Below are 27,562 nucleotides of genomic sequence, written 5' to 3'. Positions count from 1 at the left end.
TTTATCAAGACACGGTAGGTGTTTAACACGCAGAATACCTCGCGTTAAACCGCCTGCCGCGCTAGTCGCTAACTACTCTATTGAACAGGCGTTAGTTTTTTTTGCTTGCCGCAGGGGTTAGAACGTGATGAAATGTCCGACGCGCTAACCCCACTAGCGTAGCTTGATAAAAGGACCCCATAGTGAATAAAAGACATCAGTGAAAGTAATCTGATACTTATCTGCTCTTATTACTTAAATTAGCAGTTTACTCCTGTCCCTTTGGATAACACCTGAATGAAAAATAAAGCACCCTGATACTTCAATCACAAATTACTCAGAACCATACCCCATTTTATAGCCATCTATCCCTAACCCAACAAATTAACCTGCCAAAGTAAAAACATTTCTCAGCAAAGAGCCATAAATTACCGTACATACTCTAAGTTGAGACTGCCATTTTTCCCCTCAAAAAGAAGGAAAAATGGTTGACTTGCATATATGACGGGAGCTCATTATTCAAGTGCCTTGCCAGGATCTGCTCAAAGCGCCCCCCTCCTTCACTCCCTTCCTTGCCAGGGTCTGCACCCAGACTCCTTCCCTCTTTGCCCTGACAGGCTCTACCCTCTGCCCCCTCCCTCCCTGCACCATCTCCTGTCCTCCCAATGCCTTGCAGGCCTCCACCAGGCCTGCCGCAGGACCAGGTGGTGAAGCGGTGAGTCAGGATGAGAGATCCCCCGTTTCCCTTCACAGCTGAATTTTTAAAAAAAAACTGTTGTGCACCACCCATGGTCTCCCCCACGCATCCCCCAACTCATGGGCCGCCTTGCGGTGGGCTGGACAGGAGGAATTCTTCTGCCTCCAATGCCTGCCAAAATGGACAACCACACCTCTCTCCCACCTCTCCCTTATACCTGTCGGGTCCATAGTAGCCAGCCGGTGCACAGAGCAGGAGCAATCATCCTGCCCTCCTCCTCGATTCAAGGCCGCTAGCTGATTGGCTGCTACGAGTCCTCGAAGGCAGAAAGATCACTCCTGCTCCGTGCACCAGCTGCCTACCAGCGACCAGAAAAATAGGTGGGGGAGGTGGGAGGGAGGTGTGGCTGTCAATTTCGGCAGGCACAGGAAGCAGAAGGGATTCCTCCTGTCCCGTCCACCCCAAGGCTGATGAGGTGTCGAGGGGGGAGGGATCTCTCATGTCCCAGCCCACCACTGGGTCTTGTGGCACGTCCTGTGGAGGCCTGCAATAGGTCTGTGAGGGGGTAGGTAGGCGATAGCCCGAATATATGCCGAAACACCCATTTTGGGCCTTTTACACACACAAAACCTTGGCTTATATTCAAGTATATATGATATACCTCACTTCAGAAGGAAAAATTATGTTCTTACCTGTTAATTTTCTTTCCTTTAGACGCAGCAGATGAATCCAGAGACCAATGAGATAGCACACATCTACCAGCAGATGCAGATAGAGAAACTGATTAACAGGTGGAACTATTGGCTGGCACACTTCCTGCATCTTCAGTATTGCTCCTTGCCCAAGAATCCGTAACCATCAATATGCTTAGCATGTAAAAAACTTCTTTCCCATAACAAATTTCAAAAGGTAACACAGAATACAACTATCAATAATAACAGACTTCGAAAGTTGCAAAAGAAAAAACTGACAGTCAATATCCAGAAAGGTGGGGCTCTGGATTCATCTGCTGCGTCTAAAGGAAAGAAAATTAACAGGTAAGAACATAATTTTTCCTTCCTTAGCAACAGCAGCAGATGAATCCAGAGACCAATGGGATGTAGCAAAGCAATCCTCAATCTGGGTGGGAAGCAAATGCCACCTCTGCAACAATCGAAACACTAAACGCAGCCTCCGCATGCGCCCCCACATCCAACCGGGAATGCTGAGATGACAGTTACTTACCATAACAGGTGTTATCCAGGGACAGCAGGCAGCTATTCTCACATATGGGCGACGTCATCGACGAAGCCTGGATGCGGACACCTCACAAGCAGACTTGCTTGAAGAAATTCGAAGTTTCGAATCGCCCGCACCACGCATGCACGAGTGCCTTCCCACCCAGCACAGGGCGTGTCTCCTCAGTTCAGATAGCTAGCAGAGAAGCCAACCAGGGGAGGTGGGTGGGTTGTGAGAATAGCTGCCTGCTGTTACGGTAAGTAACTGTGCTTTATCCCAGGACAAGCAAGCAGGTATTCTCACATATGGGTGACCTCCAAGCTAACCAGAATGGGATGGTGGGAGTGTTGGCAATTTAGGAGAATAAATTTTGTAATACTGTTTGGCCAAACTGTCCATCCCATCTGGAGAAAGTATCCAGACAATAGTGAGAAGTGAAAGTATGAACCAAGGACCAAGTAGCAACTCTACAAATTTCCTCAATACGCCATCCAGTTGGAGATGGTACGCTTAGAAATAGGATGGCCCAACTTATTTGGATCGAAGGAAACAAAAAGTTGAGGAGCAGTTCTGTGTGGTTTGGTGAGTTCGAAATAGAAGTCCAAAGCACGATTACAGTCCAGAGTATGAAGAGCTGATTCTCCAGAGTGAGAATGAGGCTTTGGAAAAAACACTGGAAGTACGATGGACTGGTTGAGATGAAATTCTGAGACTACTTTAGGTAGGAATTTCGGATGAGTACGAAGAACAACTTTGTCATGATGGAACACCGTGAATGCTGGGTCAGTAACTAAAGCTTGCAGCTCACTGACCCATCGAGCAGAAGTGAGGGTAATGAGAAACACCACTTTCCAAGTGAGATACTTGAGATGAGCCTTATCAATTGGCTCAAATGGGAGGCTTCATGAGATGAGTAAGGACAACATTGAGGTCCCAAACCACAGGAGGCAGTTTGAGAGGAGGTTTGACACTGAAAAGTCCTTTCATGAATCCGGAAACCACCGGATGAGCAGAGAGGGGTTTCCCTTCAATAGGCTGATGGAAAGCAGTAATTGCACTGAGATGGACTCATACAGATGTAAACTTGAGGCCAGAATTGGATAAGTGTAAAAGATAGTCCAAAACATAAGATAAGGAGGAATGTTGAGGCTCCTTATGATGAGAAAAACATCATGTAAAAAATCTAGTCCATTTTTGGTGATAGCATTGTCTAGTTGTAAGCTTTCTAGAAGCTTCTAATACGTCTCTTACAGATTGAGAAAATTGAAGAGGGTTTATGTTGAGGTACCAGGCTGTCAGGTGTAGAGACTGCAGGTTGGGATGAAGCAGAGATCCTTGACTCTGTGTAAGCAGAGAAGGAAAAACTGGTAGAAGGTATGGCTCCCTGCTGCTGAGTTGAAGTAGAAGGGAGAACCAGGGTTGTCTCGGCCACCGAGGAGCGATTAGAATCATGGTGGCATGATCGTTCTTCAACTTGACCAAAGTCTTGAGAATGAGAGGGAATGGAGGAAATGCGTAGAGGAAAAGATTCATCCATTCCAGAAGAAAAGCATCTGCCTCGAGGCAGTGAGGAGTGTATATCCTGGAGCAGAACTGAGGCAGTTTGTAGTTGTGGGGAGCTGCAAAGAGGTCTATCTGTGGCGTTCCCCACTGTAAAAAAAAAAATGTGGCGAAGAATGGAGAGTCCATTCGTGAGGTTGCAGTAGACGACTCAAGTTGTCCGCCAAGCAATTCTTTGCCCCTTGAATGTTGACAGCTTTGAGGAAGGTGTTGTGGCGGATTGCCCAGTCCCAAACCTCCAGAGCTTCTTGACAAAGGGAGGCAGACCCTGTCCCTCCCCGTTTGTTGACATAATACATAGCGACTTGGTTGTCCGTCCAAACGAGGACTATTGTGTCGTGAAGTAGATGTTGAAAAGCATGGAGAGCTTTGAGGATCGCTCTGATTTCCAACTGATTGATATGACACTGACGATCCGTACTGGTTCAGAGGCCTTGAGTACGGAGACCATCGAGATGAGAGCCCCAAGCATAGGTCGAAAAGTCTGTCGTGAGGACCTTCTGATGAGGGGGCGTTTGAAAAAGCAAGCCTCTGGAAAGATTGGAAGAGAGCATACACCAACGGAGAGACTTCTTCAAGGAAGGAGTGACTGAAATGTGTCGAGAAAGAGGGTTGCAAACTTGCATCCATTGAGATGCCAGGGTCCACTGAGGAATTCTGAGGTGAAGTCTGGCAAAAGGAGTCACGTGTACTGTGGAGGCCATGTGACCCAGAAGTACCATCATGTGTCTCGCTGAGATGGAAGAGCGGGAAGACACTGTGTGACAGAGTTGAAGAAGAGCTTGTGGATTGTGAAGTTGTTGTGGAAGGAATGCTCTGAGTTGGACAGTGTCTAGAACAGCTCCAATGAATTGTAGATTCTGACAGGGCTGAAGTTGTGATTTGGGAAAGTTGATTTCGAATCCCAAACTTTGTAGGAACCAGGTAGTCCATTGGATCGCTACAATAACCCCTTGAGATGTGGAATCTTTGATGAGCCAGTTGTTGAGGTAGGGAAATTCCTTAGAGCTGCTGCTTCCACTATCAGGCACTTGGTGAACACTCTGGGAGACGAGGCCAGGCTGAAGGGTAGTACTCTGTATTGATAGTGCAGGTTCCCCACCCGAAATCTGAGGTATTGACGGGAGGCCGGATGAATGGAGATATGAGTGTAGGCCTCCTTGAGATCCAGAGAGCATAACCAGTCGTTCTGCTCGAGAAGGTGATAAAGGGATGCCAGGGACAACATTCGAAACTTTTCTTTGACTAGAAATTTGTTGAGCCCTGAGATCCAGAATTTGTCGCAGATCGCCCGTCTTCTTCGGAACAAGGAAGTAACGGGAGTAAAACCCCCTGTTCTGCTGTTCCAAGGGAACTGGTTCGATGGCATGGAGACGAAGCAGAGCTTGAGCTTCCTGAAGAAGAAGGGTGGTCTGGGATGGATTGGAAGGATACTCTTTTGGAGGAAGCTCCGGTGGAACCTGAGTGAAATGAAGAGAGTATCCTTCCCTGATGATGGTAAGCACCCAGAGGTCGGATGTAATTCTTATCCATTGGTTGTAAAAATGATGGAGACTACCTCCTATAGGGGGGAAAAAGAGACAGAGAACGATGGAGGTTATGCTGTGTTGTAAACAGTCAAAAAGGCTGAGAAGCCTTAGGTGCAGCAGAAGGCTGGGGTTTCTGTTGCTTCTGAGGTTGTTGTTTTTTCAAAGGACGGCGAGTATAAGGAGCCGGCTTTGGAGCAAAACGCCTTTGATAGATAACAGCTGGGTGTGCAGGCTTGGCATGAGCTGGCTTTGGTTTAGGTCTGACTATAGAAGCAAAAGATTTCTCATGGTCAGATAATTTCTTTGTGGCTGCCTTGATGGATTCATCAAAGAGGTCGTTGCCTTGACAAGGAATGTTAGCTAAGCGGTCTTGAAGGTTAGGGTCCATGTCAATGGTACGAAGACAGGCAAGATGACGCATAGCCACAGAGCAAGCAGCCGCTCGGGCAGATAACTCGAAGGCATCATAAGATGATTGGAGCAGATGCAGACGTAATTGAGAGAAAGAAGCAATGACTTCTTGAAACTCAAAATGCATTTGGTTATCCAAATAAGCCAAAAACTTTGGTAGAAGAGAAAGAAGAAATTCAAAATAAGTGCTGAAATAAAAATTATAATTGAGGACTTTAGAGGACATCATAGCATTCTGGTAGATGCGACGTCCAAATTTGTCCATAATTTTCCCCTCCCTTCCAGGAGGAACTGTGGCATAGACCTTGGAAGGATGGGATCTCTTCAAGGAGGATTCAACAAGCAGAGATTGATGAGATAACTGAGTTGTCAAACCCTTTGCGATGCACAAGTTTTATACCTAGAGTCCAATTTTCCTGTAACAGCTGGTATGGAAAAAGTTGTCTCCATGCATCGAGCAAAAGTCTGATTCAAAAGCTTATGAAGCGGAAGCTAAAGACACTCTGCCAGAGGTTGAGGAAGATGCATGACTTCTAGATACTCCTTAGAATATTTGGAGCCAGTATCCAATTGAACATCCAAGTCTAATAATAATAATAATAACAGCTTATATACCGCAATACCGTGAAGTTCTATGCGGTTTACAAAGATTAAGCAAAAGTACAAATTGAGGAAGAAAGATGGTTAATAGGACAGGAAATCCATTTTTGAGGAGAGAATGATCAATAGAACAAGTTAATCGCTATAGAGGGGAGAGAGAAGAGAGGATCAGTTGTCTAGATACTTTAGGAACAGGTGTGTTTTCAGACGTTTCCTAAATTCCTCATAAGTAGTGGGCGAAAGCAATTGTTCTAGGTCTTTACCCCATGATGCTGCTTGGTGCGAGAGAACATGTTCATGGTGTTTTTTCAGTTTACAACCTCTCACTGGGGGGGAAACGAAGTTGGAATATGAGCTTCTCTTGTGTCTGTTGGCTGAGAAGACGAAAAGGTCAGTTATATATTTAGGGGCAAGTCCGTGTAGTGCTTTGAAGCAGAAGCAGGCAAATTTAAACTTTACGCGCGCCTCCATTGGCAGCCAATGCAGCTTCTGGTAGTAGGATGTCTACAGCCATCTGTCGCAGGAAAGACGAGAAAGATAGCTGATCTGCCAATGCTTTGCTTCGAGAAGGACTCGAGGATGTCGAGGCAGCCTGTGTCGAAGAAGAAGCTTCGGCATGGAAAAAGGCATCAAAGGAACCTGGTGACTTGGATGAGGCAATCGAGACCGGAACATCCTCGAGGTCCGGCATCAGAGACCTCGAATGAGGAGTCGGTGGTCTTGTCGAGGTTGGTGTAGATCAAGGCTTCGAGGAAGATGGTCTGTCCTGAGAAGAAGAACGATGCCTGGAAGGATGCCTCAATGAAGGCCTCGAATGGTGGTGAGAACTGTGTCTGGAACCAGATCTCGAGGATCGAGGAGATTTTGCCTCGGAGACATAAGCAGCCGATGCCGATGTATGAATAGGGCTAGAGGCTGTAGATCGAAGCTCCAGAGGCTTGGTGGAGGAACCTCAAAGCACTCTCAAAGACTCTGCTCCTTGTTTAGAGTGTGAGGATTCTCTTAGAGGCACTCGCAAAGAATCTGCTCCTTGCTTTTCGTGCTTGGATGCCAGACCAGATACTCGCAGAGACTCTGCTCCCTGCAAAGAGTGTGGAAGCTCAGACTGGGGCAAAGGAAGCGACTCGACCTCGCGGAAGTCTGCTGAATGCTCAGGCTGGATAAGAGGAAGCAGTTTAGGTCCCATGTTAGTAAGGAACTGAATAAACTGCTTCTCTAACATGGTCTGAAAAGAAGCCGGCAAGGATGGATCCACGTCTGAAACTGGACCACCTGCTTTGGCTGGAGGTTCCTTCGAGGTAGTGTGAGTGTGTTTTGACTTAGAAGTCTTGGACACTTTAATCACCACCGGTGGAACCGACTGCTGAGCTAGCTATCTGACTTGAGGAAACAGGGGAAGATACAGCAGATGATGTCGAAGCAAGAACCACTGCAAACGACGAAGGTCTTATGAGGTTCGAGGTGGAAGCAGTAGGCGCAGACGGAGCCTTGATGGAAGTCAAGGCGGAAGACGCTTTCGAAGTCGAGGGATCAGTAGGAGACTCCATCTCGAAAAGCTTGTCCACCAGAATGCAACGATGCTTGAAAGCATGAGGCTGAAGTGTTTGGCAAGGCAGGCACGACCTAGGATGATGTTTCGGCCCAAGGCACTTGAGGCAGCGTCTGTGAGGATCCGTGAGAGAGATCGCGCGCGACACTTGCTACACCTCTTAAAGCCTGTAGCAGGCTGGGACACAGACAGAAAAATAGCTGCCGCAAAGTCGAAGCCCTCAGGCTGCAGCCGCGCGGCCTGTCCCGAAAAACGAATGGAAGAAGAAAAAAATAATAATTTTTTTTTTTTTTAATTAAAATAAAAAATGAAATAAAAGCGATTCGTGAAGAAAAAAACACAAACCGCGGTTAAGAGAAGGCACAAAGTGAACGAAGTTAAACGCAGAGAGTCAAAGACGGACTTCTCGGCTCCGCAGAAAACTGAAAACTGAGGAGACGCGCCCTGTGCTGGGCGGGAAGGCACTCGCGCATGCGCGGTGCGGCCAAATCGAAACTTCGAGTTTCTTTAAGCAAGTCTGCTTGTGAGGCGTCCGCATCCGGGCTCTGTCGATGACGTCACCCATATGTGAGAATACCTGTCTGCTTATCCTGGGATAAAAAGTATTCTTGGAAGACCAAGTAGCTGCGTGACAAAACTCCTCCAAGGAAAAAACCTCTGGACTGAGTCCAAGTAGCCGCCATTGCTCTGGCTGAATGGTCAAGTAAGCGTAAAGAATATCCTCCTGGACCCTTCAAGCGATGGAGGCTTTGGATGCTGCCATACGTTTGTCGCGTCCCTTGAAGAAAACAAAGAGGTGATCTAAACCAGTGTTTTTCAACCTTTTTACACCTATGGACCGGCAGAAATAAAAGAATTATTCTGTGGACCGGTATCGGTCCGTGGACCAGCGGTTGAAGAACATTGGGCTAAGTCGTGGGCCAGACCCCGGCCATCTCTACCCAATCTCCACCCCAGACACCGCCCCCATAATAATATTAATTAGACCTTGCACGTCCCATACCTCATCTGGAAGCCTCCCCTCTGACGTTGCAACGTCAGAGAGAAGGCTTCCGGTTCAGGCGCAGGATGCCCATAGGAGCTACTGCCCGTGGCTTTGTGTGCTGAATCAGTTAGGAAGAGGGAGTTGGCTCGAAGATAATGCCACATCGATCGCACCGTGGACCGGTGGTTGAAGAACACTATTTTGGGCCTGATGCACGTGCTGGCCCTGTGGACCAGCAAGAAATTTCTGTGGACCGGCACTCGTCCATGGACCGGTGGTTAAAGAACACTGATCTAAACGACTAAAAGTCGTTAGAAACCTATAGATTGCGGAGAATGCTACACACTTTTAAAAAACGCAGTGAAGAAAAGCTCGCCTCCCCATTCCTCCTCCCAGGAAGAAGGAAGGAAAAGTGAGAGTGGCATAAAAGAAAGGATGACACCTTAGAAAAAAATTGTGGTACTGTCCGAACTGACACCCCAGAATTTGTAAATCAGAAATAAGAATCCCCGCTGTACAAGGCCTGCAACTCAAAAAACCACCAAGCTGAAGCCATGGCCACAAAAAACACCGTGTTCAACATCACAGCCTTTTAGAGTCTCAAAAGATAAGGGTGAAACGAAGCCTTCTGTAAACTGCGAAGTATCACCTTAAGACTATTCTGGACAGGGCTTCTTAAGAGGTGTACGAATATACTGGACTCCTTTTAGGAACTGAAGTACATGAAGCTGAAAAGTAAGCGAAGAGTGAGATACCTAGCCCTTGTAACAAGCTAAGATTGCCACTTGAAACTGAAGGAATTGAACGCTAAGCCCTTGGCAGTACGCTTGGGCCAAAAAAGAATGAATATAAAACACAGAACTGTGGAAGGGTGCCAATGTTGAGAAGTACCCAAGAAAGGAAAAGCCTCCAAAAGGAAGCATAAACCACAGGTGAAGACGTCTGTATCGCCTGGAGAAGAGAAGAAATAATCTGCTTCGTATAACCCTTACACGTCAACCATGACTTTTCAAAAGCTAGGTCATAACCTTCAAGAAAGAAATTAAAACCATACCCTTAAAAAAAACACGTTAAACCTATCCAGCACAACAATCCTAACCCAACATCCAACACTCTATAAACCCTTAGTACTCTCTAATTTTTCTAGTTACCAAACATTATCTAAAACCCATAATTCTCCCTTAAAATTTTATCTCATCGTTTAATCTATTACTTCAAGTTGAAATGTAATTCTTGTTTTAGTTTGGATGTAATCCGCCTTGAACCGCAAGGTAATGGCGGAATAGAAATCACTAATGTAATGTAATATAATAATATCAAAATAGGACGAATATCCATGTTGATCGGACCCTTGGTGAGTAAATCCAGAGATACCAGGAATCTCAACAGTTCAGCCATCGAAAGATTCATCAGATCTGCATAGCAAGGATGGCATAGCCAATCCGGAGATTGTCTAATTACTGTACCCTGAAAGCGAGCTTGAGATGGCAAATCCATCCAATCATCAGCCAGGGGAAAACACTTAAAAAAAAAAAAAAGGCGAGAAAGAAACAACGCTGCTACCCTCTCCGACTGCCACTCCCTGCTTCTGCTGAAGAAGCTAGGAAGCTTTGAATTTCGAGACAAGGCCATTAGGTCTAGTTCTAGGAGATATCACCTTTATACAAAGAGCTGAACACCTGAGCAAATAGTCCCCAATATCCAGGATGTAGAAGATTTTACTACTACTACTATTTATTATTTCTAAAGTGCTGAAAGGCGTACACAGCGCTGTACATTTTAACATACAATATATGGTCCATGCTGAGATTTTGTGGTGAGAAAGTCTATCTAAACCCTTTTCCTGTCCTGTAAAATGATGCGCTGACAGAAGAGGAAAATGAGATTCTACCCATTGAAGTAGAACCATTACTTTACTCGCCAACTGAGTACATCACGTACTTTCCTGGCTGTAGAGAAATACCACCGTCGTAACACTGTCCTAAAAGACCTTTATCGTCATTCCGGAAGAATGGTCTGAAACTCCTGAAACGGTAGCCTGACCGTGTTTCAGTCCAGGAGAATGAACGAGTACTGACTCCTTGCGCTAAGCATTGAAGGCACTGAGCTCCCCAACCAGACAGCCTGGGATGTTTGGCGACTTTGAGCCAGTCCAGCAAACACTGAGGCATGCCTTTGAAAAGATTAATCTCACTGAGCCACCAAATTATATTGAGCGATGCTTGAGGAGCCTACTAGATACTATAATTGGAGGCTTGAGATACCGGGAACCACTGGAACAAAAGCGACTGCTGTAGCATTCTCACGTGAAAGCGAGTTGAAGTTCCCAGTGGAGTCACCACCTTATATCCTAGAACCTGTACAGAATACTATACTCTTTTTCTTGGTGACTGAAGAAGGCAAACCTGAGACTGTAACCTGTCACCCCAGTCTCTGGGAAGAAACACATTCCTCTCCAACGTGAACAACATCCCCTGATATTCCAATAATTAGTATAAGAGAAAAGAGCTCTTTGGAAATTTGAAGATTCACATCCAAAGAATTGAAGAAGTTCAAATAAAATAAATCACCCGTTTGTGTCTGACAAATTGACTTGGCTGGAAGACATCCGAATCAAGCAGTCATATAAGAAAGAAAGTACCTGAATCTCCTGTTTGCATCAAAACGCCACTACTGCCCTCATTTTCTAAAATTTTAATGGAGCCATGGCTAGGCCAAATGGCATCTGCCAAAACTGATAGCGCTGCTCGATGAGAGCCAAGCAAAGATAGTGCAAATTCGGTGTCATAGGGAAATTGTAAATATTCTCAGTTTTTCTCCGGAAATATCTAACTCTGAGAAACTAATTTACCAGAATGAGATCCAATTCCCCCGTCTGACCAATTCCCCCATCTTAGGCACTATGAAGTAAATGGAATAACGTCCCTTAGTTCCAGAAGAACTAAAACTACTGCCCCAAGTACCAGTAATACTTAAAAGGGGTCTCGCACGAACATAACCTTTGGAAGCTCAATACATGGTGACTCCAAGAAAGAATCTGAAATGGGAGGAGGATTCAAAGTTGCAAGCATCCTGAAAAATGCCCAAACCCCCTGACCTGACATCATAGTGTCTCCCCCCCTCACGAGAAATCATAAAGAGTTACCAGAGGAAGTGAAGACCCTTTCAGAATGAAGAGCAGACAGTCTGGAAACAGCTGGACTAGAGCTGTAAATTCTGAAAGAAGGAACTTTCCCACAAAAAATCCAGCTTTGCAATGTAAGATAGAATATGTCAGAATTGTAAAAACAGTACTAACTCCATGCAATGTTAGCCAAAAACTTACTGCCTTTAAAGTGAAGACGTACTAGACGGAATCTAAAAGCTGCATTGACCGCCCCATGGGAAATAATCTGCACCCTAATTGTTATCAGACAAAGCTCACATCCCTAAAGAGAGCTTCAGGGATGATTCCAACAGCCACATAGCATTTGCTACTCTGTGGGTTTGGGATAATAGGAAACTTGTCCCTGGTTAGAAGGAGCCACACAGCTCTTCCTGCCAGTTTGAAGGACTGTCTAGCAGGTGCCATGAGAAGATGGCAACCTGAGAAATCTGTGCAAGAAGCTTTGAAACTTGCAGTCCCTGGCACCCTAGAAATAGAAAAGACAGTTCAGGAATCAATTCTATACTGCTACCAGACAGACACAGTGCTTTAGTTCTACCAGACACACACAGCGCTACACGGAGGCATAAAGAAGAGGAAAATCTCTAAACTTCCATAGACTCACTCTTCAGGGACACCGAGAGAGACAAAAAGATACCCGTATGAAACACAGGGTTCTCTCATGCCGCTGACATCACTGTGCAGCAATTTGCCTTCTGCCGACCCATAACGGCAAAAAACTAAGATTGGGCGGCTGAGCATAGGGCAGAATCTCTTTCTTAAGCACCATGAGGCGTAACAGTACAGTCGCAATTAAAGTAGTTAAGTCTTTTCAAGCAGAGAGTGGGGAAATACACACACACAAGGTATATCACTGCAACAGTGGCAAAAGTTGTTGAAACACTCCCGATGCGTAGAACCCCAAAAACAGGGAAGCCGCGGATAGTGACCTAAGTCAGCTGCAAAATAAACTCCGTGAACGCTGCGGTGCTCCCGCTAGCGCCGGAGACTCAAGCACGTGCCCGTTTAATGGCAAAATGAGTTGGCTCTATCAAAAATGCATTAAAAACATACCCAGAGCCAACCATTAAAATATTTTTCACACTGTCATGGTATAAAATGCTTAAAATGAACGTTGGAGAGAAATAAATGAATGCTGCTTCGTTCTCAACTTAGGAAAATAAGCGCACGCCTCTTGTGCTCAATCAGGAACCAGCTAAGTGAAGAACATACGTGGAGCCATCCAAATATTTACCTGCACCCGACTGCGGTAACTGCCAAGCAGAGTCTGCCTCGGAAAGAAATCCCACTACCACTGTGGCGCTACTGCCAGAGTATGAAAACAAGCACACGCCTACAAACCGTGGGAAGGCACTAGTTCAGTCAACGGAGCTCTATCCATACACCCAAAGCCCTTTACTGAATAAACTTCATACAAATGTAAATTTACATGTCAGTCACTAAACCATTTCCACAACTCTACAAAATATGGCATTTGATAAAAAAAACATATTCCTTCTGTAGACTCACACCGAACCTCCACCACAACCAGAAACCAGAGAAGAAGTTCAAATAAAACATATACTCACAACTTTGTTGATAGGCCGGGAGATGCCGGTTGCTCAGCATTATGAGGGCAGAATTGTTTAATAGTCACTGTGGTCTCTTTTTTTTTTTTTTTTTACAGTGAAGGGAAAGAAGAAAAATTGAGGCCCAGTCAGACCCTCTATCATTGGAGGGAGGGTGAGGCAAGGACCTGGGGGGGGGGCTAGGTGTAACCCCTAGAGCCAGCAACATTCAGCTGGTCACCCCTGTCTCACTGAAGAGAAACCTCAACAGGAGAAAATAACTATCCAGTCACAGCCAGAATCAAGGAGCTTTCTGAATAGCGACCATCAGCTGCTGGGAGATAGAGCATACTGAAGATGCAGGAGGTGTGCAAGCCAATAGGACCACCTGTTAATCAGTTTCTCTATCTCCACCTGCTGGTAGATGTGTGCTATCCCATTGGTCTCTGGATTCATCTGCTGCTGTTGCTAAGAAAATAACCAATAGATAATTAGGCCCAAATTATAAGGTAATAATATTAATTTTATTTTTTATATACCGCCAAAGCCATGGTAGTTTGAGGCGGTTTACAATAAGAAGAGCTGGACAATCAGCAACATAGTTACAATGTAGAAGCAATGAATTCAGTATACAGAATAGAAGAGATAATGAACAACAAATTCTTAGGTGACAAATCGGTTGAACAGTTTCGTTTTAACTAATTTTCTAAAACTAAAATAGGATGAGGAGTGCATGATAATGTTACCCAGCCAATCGTTCAGTTTGCCTGCCTGGAAAGCTAGAGTTCTGTCTAGGAATCTTTTGTAACGGCAGGCCTTTATTGTTGGGTGTGTAAATATGTGGATTCTACGTGTGGGCCTAATAGTACAACCCAAACTGAAGTGGGAAACCAGGTACAAAGCGGCCAAACCAAAGACTTATTTGAAACAGAGAAGAAAACTAAAATAAAATTCTTGCCTCGAGGGGCAGCCAATTAAGTTTTTGATAGTAGGGATTTATGTGTTCCCATTTTTTTTAAACCAAAGATCAGACCTACTGCCGAATTTTGAATAATTTGGAGTCTTTGAAGGGTTTTCTTGAAAGATCCCAAGTAAATAATGTTGCAATAATCCAGCATGCTTAGAATAGAAGATTGCACCAGTAGATGGAATGATGCTGCATCAAAGTATGCTGCATTTTCTAGTCAATAAGTCCGTGTGAGCATCTAAAGTAAGGTAACAGTCGAAAGTCACTCCCAGAATTTTTATGGAATCGACAATAGGGAAGTCCTGACCATTCAAGGAAATTTTTGAATCTTTGATTTTATAGTTTGGGATCGCCAGAAAAAATTTGGTTTTGTCAGAGTTAAGTTTCAGTTTGAATTCTGTCATCCATAATTCGATTTTTTTAGGACAAATGCCAGGTGATTCTTTGTCTCGGAGGTTAGGTTTGTGAGGGGAAGAACTATAGTGATGTCATCTGTATAGATATAGAATTTGACTTTTAAGCTTTGCAATAGATTCCCCAATGGGGAAAGGTAGATGTTAAACAGGCTAGAGGGGAACCCTGCAGGACTCTGCAAGTGTTTGTCCATCTGCAGGATTGATTATTATCACTGTGGACTTGGTAAGATTGTTTACTCAAGAAACCCTGGAACCAATTTAACACATTGCCAGAAAGACCAATTCACTCCAAACAGTTAATTAGGATGTCGTGATCAACTAAGTCAAAGGCACTACTTAGCTCTAGTTGTAGAACTAGTGCACTAGAACCTTGGCTGAATAAATTATGAAGGAGATCTAGTAGTGAGGCCATAACCGTTTCAGTGCTAAAACCTGAGTGGAAACCTGGCTGATTCTCTTGGAGTATGCTGAAGTTGTCCAAATAGGTAGGCTGCAGCTCAAACACTTGTACCGTATTTTCCCGCATATAGGCCACCCCCATGTACAGGCCATTCAGCAAGCGGTGCAGGGCCAGGCTGGATGCTAAAGAGATCATAACTGCCCTGTACCGCTGAAGATTCGAGGCGTCTAGCGAGGGGGTTTTAAATAAAGGTACAGGTGGGGGGGATGATTTTAAATGTATAGATAGGCCACCCCATTTAACTAGGCCATGCCCCATACACAGGTTTGTAAAACGCATGTATAGGCCACGGCCTATATATGGGGAATTACAGTAAACATTTTCTTCAATAAAACAATGCATTTCTTAATAGACCACAGACAAAAAGTATGCATATTACATTACATTATTGTTTTTCATCCCACCAGTACCTTTCAGTTCTAGGCAGTTTACAAAAAAGAACTGGTCTGGGCATTCTCAGGGAGTTTACAAAGTTGATAGATCTTACAAGAGTTGATGGATAGCATGAGCGATGGGATCTAGTTAGATCATTTGACAAATTTTTTGAAGATTCCTGAATGTTTTCTAGTTGGTCGTCTTGGTCAGTAGCTTGGAGAGGTGGAGGTCTATTTTCAGTGCTCTGGTGGCTAGTAGCTCGTCATATACTATTTTTTGCTTTGTATGCCTTTTGCTGGGGGACAGGTGAAGAGAGCCTGTGTTCTCCTTGGTCTGATGTATTATTTCTGATTAGGTGGTTGTTTAGATAGCTAGGACCAGTTCCATTTAGGGCTCTGAAGAGGGTGCAGAAGAATTTGTATTGTATGCGTGCTTGTATTGGGAGACTGTGTGAGTCTTGGAACATAGTGGTAATGTGATCTATTTTTTCAGTGAGTATATCAGTCTGAGAGCAGTGTTTTGCACCATTTGTAATTGTTTTAAAGTGTAGGCAGGGCATGACAAGTAAAGGCTGTTACAGTAGTTCTCATATCTGAAGGCACGGTGCTTTTCTTTCATTGCATTCTTGTTTCAAATACATTTCAGTAACTTTTAATAAGAGTCCACACCACTTCATCAACATTAACATGCTGATGCTTCACAATAATGTGATCAACCACTGTGTCTGGTATCAAAACTGGGAATGGATTCTAGTACTGTATAAGTACACTAAGCTCCTACTTTTATGTGGACCCCCAATAAAAATTATGCAGTTTAATTTTCAGTTAGGAAATTACATAGATAAGTCTTTCCTTTTTGTTAAACTAGTGGATATGAACAAAATAAAATATATTAAATTATCAGACATTCAAACTAGAGAATGACATGGGGGACAAATTTTTCCCCATCCCCGCAGGAACTCAATTTTCCCATCTTGTCCCCATGAGTTTTGTTGCTGTCCCTGTTAGTGTCCCATTCCTGTAAGTTCTGCCTTAGCCGCACAGGCCTTGGACACTTCTGATTTTAAAGTTTCAGGCTTGTGCAAATGAGGACAGAGCTTGTGGGAACGGGGCAGGGACAGGAAAATGAGTTGCCGCAGGGATGGGGAAAAATTTGTCCCCGCGTCATTCTCCAATTCAGACATTAACATCATCCATTTTCAAAAGTGCTCTTTGGTTTCATTTTAAGATACTTTTTGCTCAGCACAATTTATATTATGCAGCTGTGAAGCATCCTAATACTGTATTGTCTAACATTTAGCAAGCTTTAAAGAACACAGATAGTTAACTTGTCAAACATTGTTATCCTCTCCTTAGAAGTCCCACTATTATTCATTCACTGATATTATGAACGAAATGAGTAGCCCTTGGTTAGAAAGAATACCACACCTTATGACACGAGCAGTGAATGCTTTGCAAAGTAATGCAACCCACTGCACCGATGGCCTCGACACTAACACTAAACAGGTCTAAATAAATATTGTCTCCATTGCAGGCAGCAACAGCGGCATCGAAACACACTTTCAAACTAACAGAAAGGCTCACCACTGACCCCCCCCTCCTGACAAGCAGCAAACGCCGCATAGGTACAAGAGTGACGGATTTCAAGACCACCAAAAGAGACACAGGGAAAGGGCGGAAGAGAGCCGTCGAGCTATGACCAAGGCTGAAGTCACCTCTTTCCCCGAGTCTGGCCGGGGCCTAACTGCCAGTTGGAGCCGGGGCCTACGTCCCCCCCCCTCCTCCTCCTTCGTTCCACCTCAGCAATGGCGTTGGGCCGCAGCAGGAGGCGACGGCGACAGGAAAAGCCGGCGTCAAGGGCCGCGGAGGGCAGGTCGCTCCCCCGCCGCCAGCCATTTTCCTCGGCGGAAAGAAATCGCCGGCTCCAACCGTAAAGCGCCTCCCCGGCCCGGCCTTCCAACCGCCCCGTACTCACCGCAAGCCAGCGCAGCCGCCCTGTCACCCTCGCCTCCGCCGAGCCTCAGGAGCGGCCCCGGGTCTGGCGCAGGCGGGCGTGAGCGCTTCCACGCGGTGGGTCGGCTCTTCGAGCTCCGCGGAATGGCGGGGTGGGGGGCGGGGGGGCTGCCTGTCGCCCTCCACGGCCGGCGCTGCCCGCTCCTCCTGCGTCACCGGCTCCTCCCGGTCCTCTCCGACGACGGCCGGGCGTGGGCGGCCCGCGCGCGGAGGCTCGGCGGCGGACGCTTCGCTTTCGGCTCTCCCGAGAGTCCCCCCGCCCGCCCGGCGGCCGCTTTTACGTCTTCCTTCACAGTCGCTGCCTAGGGGCGCCCCCCTCAATATGGCGGCTCCGGCGCATACAGGCGGCGCTAGGGCCGCGGCGGACACCGGCGCGAGACGACGACGACGGCGGCGGGGCGCCGCCACGCACGAGCACGTAGCGCCGGCCAGCGAACAGCTGTGTTCTGGCAGGAGGGGGGGCGGGGGAGTGTTTGCTTTAGAGACCGCCGGCGCGGCTAGTCTGAGGCGGCGCGAGAAGGCCGCAGAGGTTTTTTTCGGGGGCGGGGGAGGGGAGAGGAGAGGGGGTTCTTCCTAGCGTTCGCCGTACGTAAACTCTGACAGGAAAAGCAGCTGCGCGCCACCGGTCCGGCTTCTCGATTAGTCAAAGCAGAGCGCGCGAATATAATGACGTCAGGGCGGAGACGGGAACTGCGCGTGGCTTCCGCTCCGTCTGCGTTCTAGGGCCGCCTATCGGCAGCGTTGAGGGAGGGGGGGAGGGGAGGGGAGGGGAGGCAAAAGGTCTCTCGGCAAACATGGCTTACTTTTCCTTCTTCAGCTTATCGTTTCTACAGCGCTGCCAGATGTACGCAGCGCAGTACGCTAAACATGTAAAAAAAAGAGACAATTCCTGCTTGCAAGAGTTTACCATCTAATTAACACAGGCAAATAGGGAGTTTCTCACAGAGGGAATGATTAACCCCCCTACACACACACACAAAACAGACATTGCAAATGAGTTAAGAGTTAAAAGCAGCCTCGGAAAAGTGGGCTTTTAGTCTAGATTTGAAAACTGCCACAGATGGTGCTTAACCTTCTGACTCAGGCTGTCTTCAATATCCCCTGCCGTGCTCACCTCCCTTACCTTCCCTACTCCTACTACTATTTATTATTTCTATAGCACTGAATGGTGTACACATCGCTGTACATTGTAACATACAATAGACAGTCCCTGCTCAGAAGAGCTTACAATCTAATTTAGACAGGACATTTCAGGGTTGGGGAGATTATAGTGGGTCTAGGTATCTGAGAGCAGTGAGTAACAACTTCAATGTGCTCTCCTTCTGACGTCTTTTCCTATCCTTGACACCCAAAAGTCTCGTCAGAGGGAGAGCTGACGTGGTCACGAGGAACACATTGAAGTTGTTGCTCACGACGGTGAACAACCAGAGGTACGGGAGAAAGGAAAGGGGCATGCGTGTGGTGAGAGGCGGAGCGGGTGGAGGGGTGCCAGTGCTTCCACCAACATGGCACTCGGGGCGGACCGCCACCGCCCCCCTCTTACTACACCACTATTGTGCACTAACTTTCCTGTCAGTGTCTGCGTCACTGACAGGAAAGCTGACATCAGCCCCTTACCCACAACACAACACCTCTTCCTGCCCTTCCCCCAAACATATCCCTGGTGTATAGCAGCATCCACCTAGGCCTCACCTACCCGATCCCTTCCTTATTTCCAAACTAAAAAAAAAATGCCCTGGTGGTCCAATGGCCCCCCTCTCTCCCCAGATGGTGTTCCAGTAGACTCCTGGCCCCTTCCCTCCCTTGCCTAGGCCTTGTGCTTGGGTGGATGCCCACTCGCTCCTGCTTCCAGGCTCCGCCATCTGGAAAATGGCAGCACCCTGCCCTGCGTGGTGCATCCTGTCTACGTTTATTTCAAAACACCTGCTATACCGCCCAACCTTTCTGGATCAAGGCAGTTTACAAAATTAGCAATTATATCTTAAAAGAGAGAAAATAACTCCATTTGTATAATAGAAAAGACCTAGTCACAGTCATCACAAGAACTCTTTCAACCTATTATACTCACTATAACAACTAAAAGCAAATTATTTACATTCAAATATCCCTGGAGCACGTCCACATTGAGGTAAGCTATAAGCCTGGCAGATTAAAGGCTATACAAAGGAAATGGACTTTCAGCATAGATTTAACTTATTTAGAACATGTTTCTGCCCTAATTTCTTTTGCTAGCCCATTCCATGGATTTGGGGCTAACCAGAAAAAATGCTCTTTCCTTTGTGACAGACCAATGTGCCCATGTAAAATGAGAGGAGCACAACCTAAAATCTTGCAGGAGCCTAAGTCACCTAGCCAGTGTCTATAAGGAAATCCATCAGTTGAGATAAGAGGGTTTGTGTTCCCGTAGAGCAGGGGTAGGCAATTCCAGTCCTTGCGAGCCGAAGCCTGGTCAGGTTTTCAGGATCTCCACCATGAATATGTATGAGATGGATTTGCATGCACTGCCTCCTTGAGATACAAATCTATCTCATGCATATTTATTGTGGATATCCTGAAAACCTGACCTGGCTCCGGCTCTCGAGGACTGGAATTACCTACCCCTGCCATAAAGCCAGTGTCATGGCAAAGGGGTTCAGAGAGGGAGCAGCCACCCAGATTGGGGATGCTGGCACCTCTCCGCCCCCCCATGCCACGCTCATGCCCTCCTTTCCCTGACTCCCCCTCCCCTCCTCCACCCCGTGTACCTCTTTAAATTCTACACCAGCCTGTGCAACAACTCTAAGCCTTCTGCTCGCAATGGTCTGGCTCCTCTGAAATCCCTTCCAGGTTGCAGGGCCAGAAAGTGATGTCAGAGGGAATGTCAATGCCAGCGCGAGCAGAGGCCAGAGAAGCTGCTTGTGCTGGCAGAGATTTAAAAAGGTACAGGGGTGGGAAGGGAGGCCGCGAGTGTGGCATGAGGACGTGGGGTGCCACAGAAGGAGCAAGGGGAAGAGGGTGAAGTTCAGTTCGAGAACATGCCTGGGCTTGAAGAGATTGTGGACCTTCCAGTAAGTTATCAAGTTTTTCCACTACAGTCTACTGAAAGGCATCAAATGATGACCATAACATCTTCAGAGTAATATCACCTGCTGAAGTTGCCCGTCCAGGTATTGTACGTCTCTAGCTCCAGTAACATCAAGAATACTCAGTCTGAACAGCAGCTGGTTCATCTAAGCCAGTGGTCACAAACTCACGGCCCGCCAGTTACTATTTTGAGGCCCTCGGTATGTTTATCATAATCACAAAAGTAAAGTAAAACAATTTCTTGATCATATGTCTCTTTAGCTATAAATTACAATATTATTATTATTAAGACTTAGCCAAAAGGAAAGATTTATAAACTATAAAGAGTTTTACCTCATGCAAAATCATCATTTCTTTAATAAGTCATTAACTATTTTTTTTCTGAGGCCCTCCAAATACCTATAAATCCACAATGTGGCCCTGCAAAGGGTTTGAGTTTGAGACCACTGATTTAAGCCTTCCATCAAAGAAAGATCTCTTCCCACAGGGAGCAAAATGCCGATTCGAGCATCACCACCTTTGAGAAAACTCTTTGGTATCCATCACAATTCTCTGCCACCATAGCCCACCCTTACTTCCAGGTCTTGGAGGAGTCTCACATGGGCCAGGGCTCTCGGCAAGATTTCCACACTGCTGGAATGGATTCTTCCTCATCCAGCTCTGGCTCCTTCTTTGCTAACCAGTATGACAAAATTTTCCAGGGTCTGCTGGACCAAGTTTTAAGGTAATGCTTTCGCAGGTGGACAAGTGCATATTTTCCCTTTGTGTTTTTCCCATGTTATTCCTGCAGATTTTAACCTAGCAGATTATCAAGGAGCCCCTAGAGTTTATTTAAAATTTGCTATATCGCCTCCAATGACACACATATCTAAGTGGTTTACAATTCTATAGTAAAATCAATAGAGAAAGGAGCTACAATTTTTGACAGGAAAGATAATTGCACTCACTCTAAGAAAAAATACATCTGCTCAGTCAGCTATCTTGCTGCGGTCATAAGAACATAAGAATAGCCTTACTGGGTCAGACCAATGGTCTATCACGGTGGCCAATCCAGGTCACTAGTACCTGTCCAAAACCCAAGGAGTAGCAATATTCCATGCTACCAATACAGGGCAAGCAGTGGCTTCCCACAATTCTTTCTCAATAACAGACTATGGACTTTTCCTCCAGGAAATTGTCCAAACCTTTCTTAAAAACAGATACGCTATCCGCTCTTACCACAACCTCTGGCAATGCGTTCCAGAGCTTAACTATTCCCTGAATGAAAAAAATAATTCCTCCAATTGGTTTTCAAAGTATTTCCCTGTAACTTCATCGAGTGCCCCCTAGTCTTTGTCATTTTTGACGGAGTGAAAAATCGATCCACTTGTACCCGTTCTACTCCACTCAGGATTTTGTAGACTTCAATCATATCTCCCCTCAGCCGTCTCTTTACCAAGCTGAAGAGCCCTAACCGTTTTAGTCTTTCCTCATACGAGAGGAATTCCATCCTCTTTACCATTTTGGTCGCTCTTCTAGTGCCACTATATCTTTCTTGAGATAAGGATTTCAGAATTGCATGCAATACTACAGATAAGGTCGCACCATGGAGCGATATAGGGGCATTATAACATTCTTAGTCTTGTTAACCATCCCTCTTCATCTAGTGTCTCCTCAGAGGCCGCAGTAGCGTAGCAAGTGTAGGAGCCACCTGGAGGGAGGGAGCCCCATGCCCCCTCCTCTCTGCCCCTCTTGCTCCTTCCCTGTCCCCCATACCACACTTGCGCTCTTTGTTCCCCCATACCTCTTTAAAACTTCATCAGCGTGATCAGCTTCTCCAGTCTGCTGCTTGCACCAGCTTTCCCTCTGACACTTCCTGGCCCCGTGATCTGGAAGTGATTTCAGAGGGGAGCCAGGCTGACATGAGCAGCAGGCTGGAAAGATTTAAAGAGGTAGGGGGTGGGGAAGGGAGGGCATTAATGAGGCGTGGGGGGTGAGGAGAGGTGCTGGTGTCTTCACCAAGACAGCACCCAGGGCGGTCTGCTCTCCCAACCCCATCTTTATTACACCACTAACCCTATATATATATGTGCAGATGATATCTCCATTTTACTTCCTCTAAACAACATAACTAACAAAATTTTAGAACAAATCTCTCAAATTATGACCGAAATAGAACAATGGACAACCAATTTCAGACTGAAATTAAATGCAGAAAAGACAAAAATCTTTCTAGCAAGTCCAAACGATAAAATAACTGCACAATCGCTTCATTTAAATGGTCATGATTTCCCAATTTCAAAAATGATCAAAATTTTAGGAGTCACTTTAGACTCCCACCTAACTATGGTAGAACACACAAATTTAGTGGTAAAAAAAATGGGGTTTTTTGCCCTATGGAAATTAAAAACCATCAAAAATTATTTTGACCCTCCATCCTTTAGACTATTCATGCAAACACTAGTATTATCTGTACTGGACTATTGCAACATAGTGTATCTGGGAGCACCAAATAAACTATTGAGAAAACTGAGAATAGTGCAAAATACGGCTGTCCGCCTGATATTTGGGCTGAGGAAAAATGATCACGTCAATCCCTATTATCGATTATTACACTGGTTGCCAGTAGAAGCGCGAGTAATATTTAAGTTCTCTTGTATTTGTTTTAAATTGGTCTGGGGACTGACCCCTAACTACCTGTTATCTCATTTGGTGCTATTAAATCCTACCAAGACAACCAGGAACTGCAATTTATTTAACCTACCCCAGGATCACTGGCTGTAAATACAAGTCTTTTTTGGACAGAATGCTAGCATTCCAAGCAAATAAACAACAATCCTGGTTGGGCAATTATATCAACGGAACCATGCAATCTTACAGCGTATTTCGAAAAGGGATTAAGACTTCTCTATTTGATAAATTAATTTCTTAACGGAAGTCTCATTATAACAATACTTTTAATCTGCCTGTACTTTAGATAACATTCTTAATACTTTGTACTTCTCTGATTGACCAGTTTCTCTTCTGTGTAAACCACCTAAAAGTCATTTGATTGTTGGCGGTATCTAATATAATAAAATGCTAGGCCGCGCATGCGCACTCTAAAGTCGTGTTCTCTGATCCGTTGCGGACATGAGAGTGCGCATGTGCGCTTAGTACGTCACCACAGCCTCCCTGCTCTCCACCTCGTGCCGCTGCAGTAACGGCCCCACACTCGCGACTCGCCTTCGTTCAGGAGCTGCCAAAGAAGAGCGGAGGCCTTCCTTTCCTGCCTCTCCCACGGTGCGGCTCAGTGCTCGCGCAACCCCGGCTTCCCCACCATCCCGCGAGCCCCGGCCTCGGCACTGAGTGCGCATGCGCGCTAAGGCAAAGGCGGTGCAGAGCGGCGCCATGAAACGATAGCCACCATCGGGGGATCATAACCAGTGGCATAGTAAGGGGGCGGACCGCCCCGGGAACCATGTTAGGAAGGGTCCGCTGCTCCAGTGCAAAAATCTAAACTTTTTTTTTACTGCCACATCGTGGCCCTGCCCTGCCCCAGGAGAGGAACCTGTCTCGCTCGCTACGGCATAAGCGAAACCGCCGAGGCTGAGCATTTTTAGTGGACTGGATGGGGGAGAGAGTGCGCAGCGGCTTTAAACTTTAAAATAAACTTTGGCCGTTAGTGCTGTTTTTCCGTGATGGAGGTCTGCACGAGTTCTCCCAGAGCCTGGCCCGCACCAAGACATGCTCCTACGGCACTACGGCTAACAGGCGAAAAGAAAACAAAAGAAAATAAAGAAAACGTTGGAAGGTGGAGGAGGGGCACGAGGAGCCGGAGAGGTGTATGTAAGTGTGTGTGTGCGTGTGTATAGCCGAGGAGGAAGTGCAGCAGGAGCAAGGATGTGGGGAGAGTGGATTTCCCTTACTTGGATGTCAGGCATCAAGAGGATTGGAGGGAGAGAGAGAAAGGGGGCTGCTTTATGAGGAGGGGTGTGCTAAAAAAAAAGGCCAAGGAGAGAAATAAATACGGACACACACATTTATTCTAGCACCCGTTAATGTAACGGGCTTAAATACTAGTAGAAGAATAAAGTTATTATTATTATTATTACTGGGTGGCCCTTCAGCATAGCCTGCTGAGTCGTTGAAACACACAACCCTCTCAGCATTAACAGTTGGTAGTAGTTTTGAGCATCGACCCCATGGTGTCCAATCGTCTGAAATCTCAGCATGTCGATTTAGTGCTTCTAACCTCAGCCATTTTATCCCATTTGGCCTACCTTTTTCCCCCTTTTGTGATATGTTTACTCCATTAACTACAGAGAGAATTTAAATATGGGCTTAAGAACTTATTTTTTCAAGCACACCTTTGGAGATCTTCTGCCCCCTGGGGATGAGCAGCAGTATGCAAGTCGCTCTCAAACCATGCACAGCTATTTTAGCAATACAGGTATGTAATTTTTCTTTAAAATCCAGCACGGTACTGGAAGAATAGAGAGTGGCCAATGTAATGCTAATTTCAGAAAAGGGTTGTAGAGGTGTCTCAGGAAATTATAGACCAGTGAGCCAGACATCGACATGGAGCAAAATAGTAGAGACTATTACAAAGAATAAAATTACTGAGAATATACATAGATATGGATTAATGAGACAAAGCAAACATGGATTAGTCAAGGGAAATTTTGCCTCACCAATCTGCTACATTTCTTTGAAGGGGTGAATAAACATGTGGATAAAGGTAAACCAGTTGATAATTAGGGGCATTTTCAAAACTCCAAAACATAAAAAATAAATAAATTGGCGCTTAGATGTTTTTCTGGCTAAAAATCCAAGTGCCAATAATCAAAACAAAAAAGTGAAGATGTTTTGCAGGACGTTCTCCCTTCAGAACATCTAAGCAGTAAAAGGGCGTGTTAGAGGCCAACTATGAGCGGATTCTGGGCAGGCTACCTTATGTTCTAATCATAGCACACTGATAAGAACATATACTGTATAATGTCACCACCTATACTGTGTGAGAAATTACATTACATTACATTAGGGATTTCTATTCCGCCTGTGCCTTGCGGTTCTAGGCGGATTACATTATGGAAGATATCTGGGCAGTTCCAGTAGAATTACATTTCAGGATAGGAGTATATTACAGTAACAGTAAAGAGTTATGATACTTCAAGTTCACAGAAGATAATACTTATCACAGAAGTTATTACATATAACAGAAGATAATGCATTTTGCAGAGGTAATACATGGCAACTCGGTCGTTTAAATCGGGTGTAAAGTAGAAGAGTTACATTACATTTTAGATCACAGACAAAGAGATAGTATAGATGGGTGTTTCCGAAATTGATAAATAGTGTCAGCACTTGTGTGTGCAAATCAAACTAGCAGATTTTTTCACATTGCCTACATTTGAGCATCATTTACTGAATCAGTACAATGTGTACTATGTGGGCATTATGGGCCAGATTTTGCAAATGACGCTGGTATCAGCCAGCACCTCCAAAGCTGGCGCCACTTGCATGCCAGTCAAGCACTGGCACTGGTTGCAGAATCACGACCAAAAGCAGAGGCGCCGGAAATGTGGGCCAGGGTTTTCAGGCGCCACTCTGCTTGTTTCAAGCCATTTACAGGTTTTATGCTCAAAGACACGTACATTGTTTTGCTCATATTTCTATCTTTGCACCCTACCCTATATCATCTGAGGAAGGCGATCTCACCAAAACACAGACCGTATAGGGTCTGTCAGGACAATCATACGTGTATTACTATTTTTATTGTGAAGAGCGAATAAAAATCATCTTTTAGGACATCCACATCCACAGTCTGTTGTTTTTATCTTTGGATTGTTTTTACTGTGGATCATTGGGTCTCCTTTTTTTTTCATGGTTTTCAGGCCTACATTTCTAGCACCTATGTTTTGACATGAATTGCATCTACCAGCGCCCATGGTAACTTCTTTTTTTTTTTTCATATTTGAACTGTGCAGTGTGTGTCTGTACTTCTGCGATTGATTTGCCTAGTGACTTTGAATCTCCAGTTTCTTATTCAATTGAGAAATTGTGGTCGTGAGTTACAAAGGCTCCTGAAGCAGGCTGCAGAGGCCGAAACAACGTGCGTGTAGAGCCACCGCTCAACACCTTGATTTGACTAATAATATTGCACACCAATTGTCTTGAACCTCCACTGTGGTTTGCTGGTTCTGAATTTGTGTGTGGAGGTTTTTCTCCTGGTTTCTGCTTTGACAATTTCTGGCATTAACCATACCTCCGTCAACCTTAGCTACCAGTAAACACCTCCATAGATGAGATTCCGGTGCCAGAAATGTAGGTGACGGTGGATGCCTTATCTTTTTTGGTTTTCTACGATTTTAATTGCTTTTAAGCGATGTGGTAAATTACCGTGTCACTTAAAAGCAATTAAACCAATTAGGTTAGGCAGCAGTAGGGCAGTAGGTATCTTCTGGTGCCACTTCCAGAATCAGGGCCTATGGGAAGAGTTTTTGTTTAGCATCTTCACTGACTGAACATGGCACCTGATCTAATACCCACCAACCACGTTTGTACTTGCTATTGCTTATTTTCTTCTTACCTAACACCATGCTATAGGTATATATATATATATTTTTTTTTTTTAACTACATAAAGAACCTATGAGGCTTCTTAAAAAGAGAATTTATTTAGATCCTGTGGTGATGCTAGAATCAAACAAGCAGCTGGATCTGACAGGCTGCAAGTTGTATAACAATTTGTAGTGAAAATGTATGTGCAGAGGCCACAAGGTTCTTTATTGAGACCATTAGTGACTCTATCTTAGAACTAGATTGCAATGATCCTCAGGAAATTGCAGCCTTTCTCTGTAAGCTTACTATAATCAAGCAGTGGTTGACCACTAACAGGCCAAAATTAAACCCTACCAAATTACGGGGGGGCACTGTTTGCTTGAACAACTATGCCTGTGCTCCCTGTACATATACTGATTGCAGGTTGTTCTCTTTCCTGTAATACATCTGTATAAGTTTTAGGAGTAGTACTAGACCAACACCTAACCTTCAAGGAGCAAATCTCTC

General features: G+C 45.3%; 1 protein-coding gene across 3 annotated transcripts in view; it reads right to left on the bottom strand.

Annotated features, from left to right (window-relative positions):
* USP9X (ubiquitin specific peptidase 9 X-linked) overlaps positions 1–18,108 on the bottom strand; it is a 589,740-nt gene extending 571,632 nt beyond the window's left edge. For 2 of the 3 annotated variants that reach the window (XM_033949378.1, XM_033949379.1), the window contains exon 1: positions 17,434–18,107. The gene's annotated coding sequence lies outside the window, so the exon portion shown is untranslated. Of the gene's footprint in view, positions 1–17,433 lie in introns of all 3 variants that reach the window. The other variant, XM_033949377.1, reaches the window with a different exon arrangement.
* Positions 18,109–27,562: the final 9,454 nt, after the last annotated feature.

Source organism: Geotrypetes seraphini, chromosome 6, assembly GCF_902459505.1.
Source record: "Geotrypetes seraphini chromosome 6, aGeoSer1.1, whole genome shotgun sequence".
Classification (NCBI taxonomy): Eukaryota; Metazoa; Chordata; class Amphibia; order Gymnophiona; family Dermophiidae; genus Geotrypetes; species Geotrypetes seraphini.
This window is presented reverse-complemented; position numbering and strand designations above follow the sequence as displayed.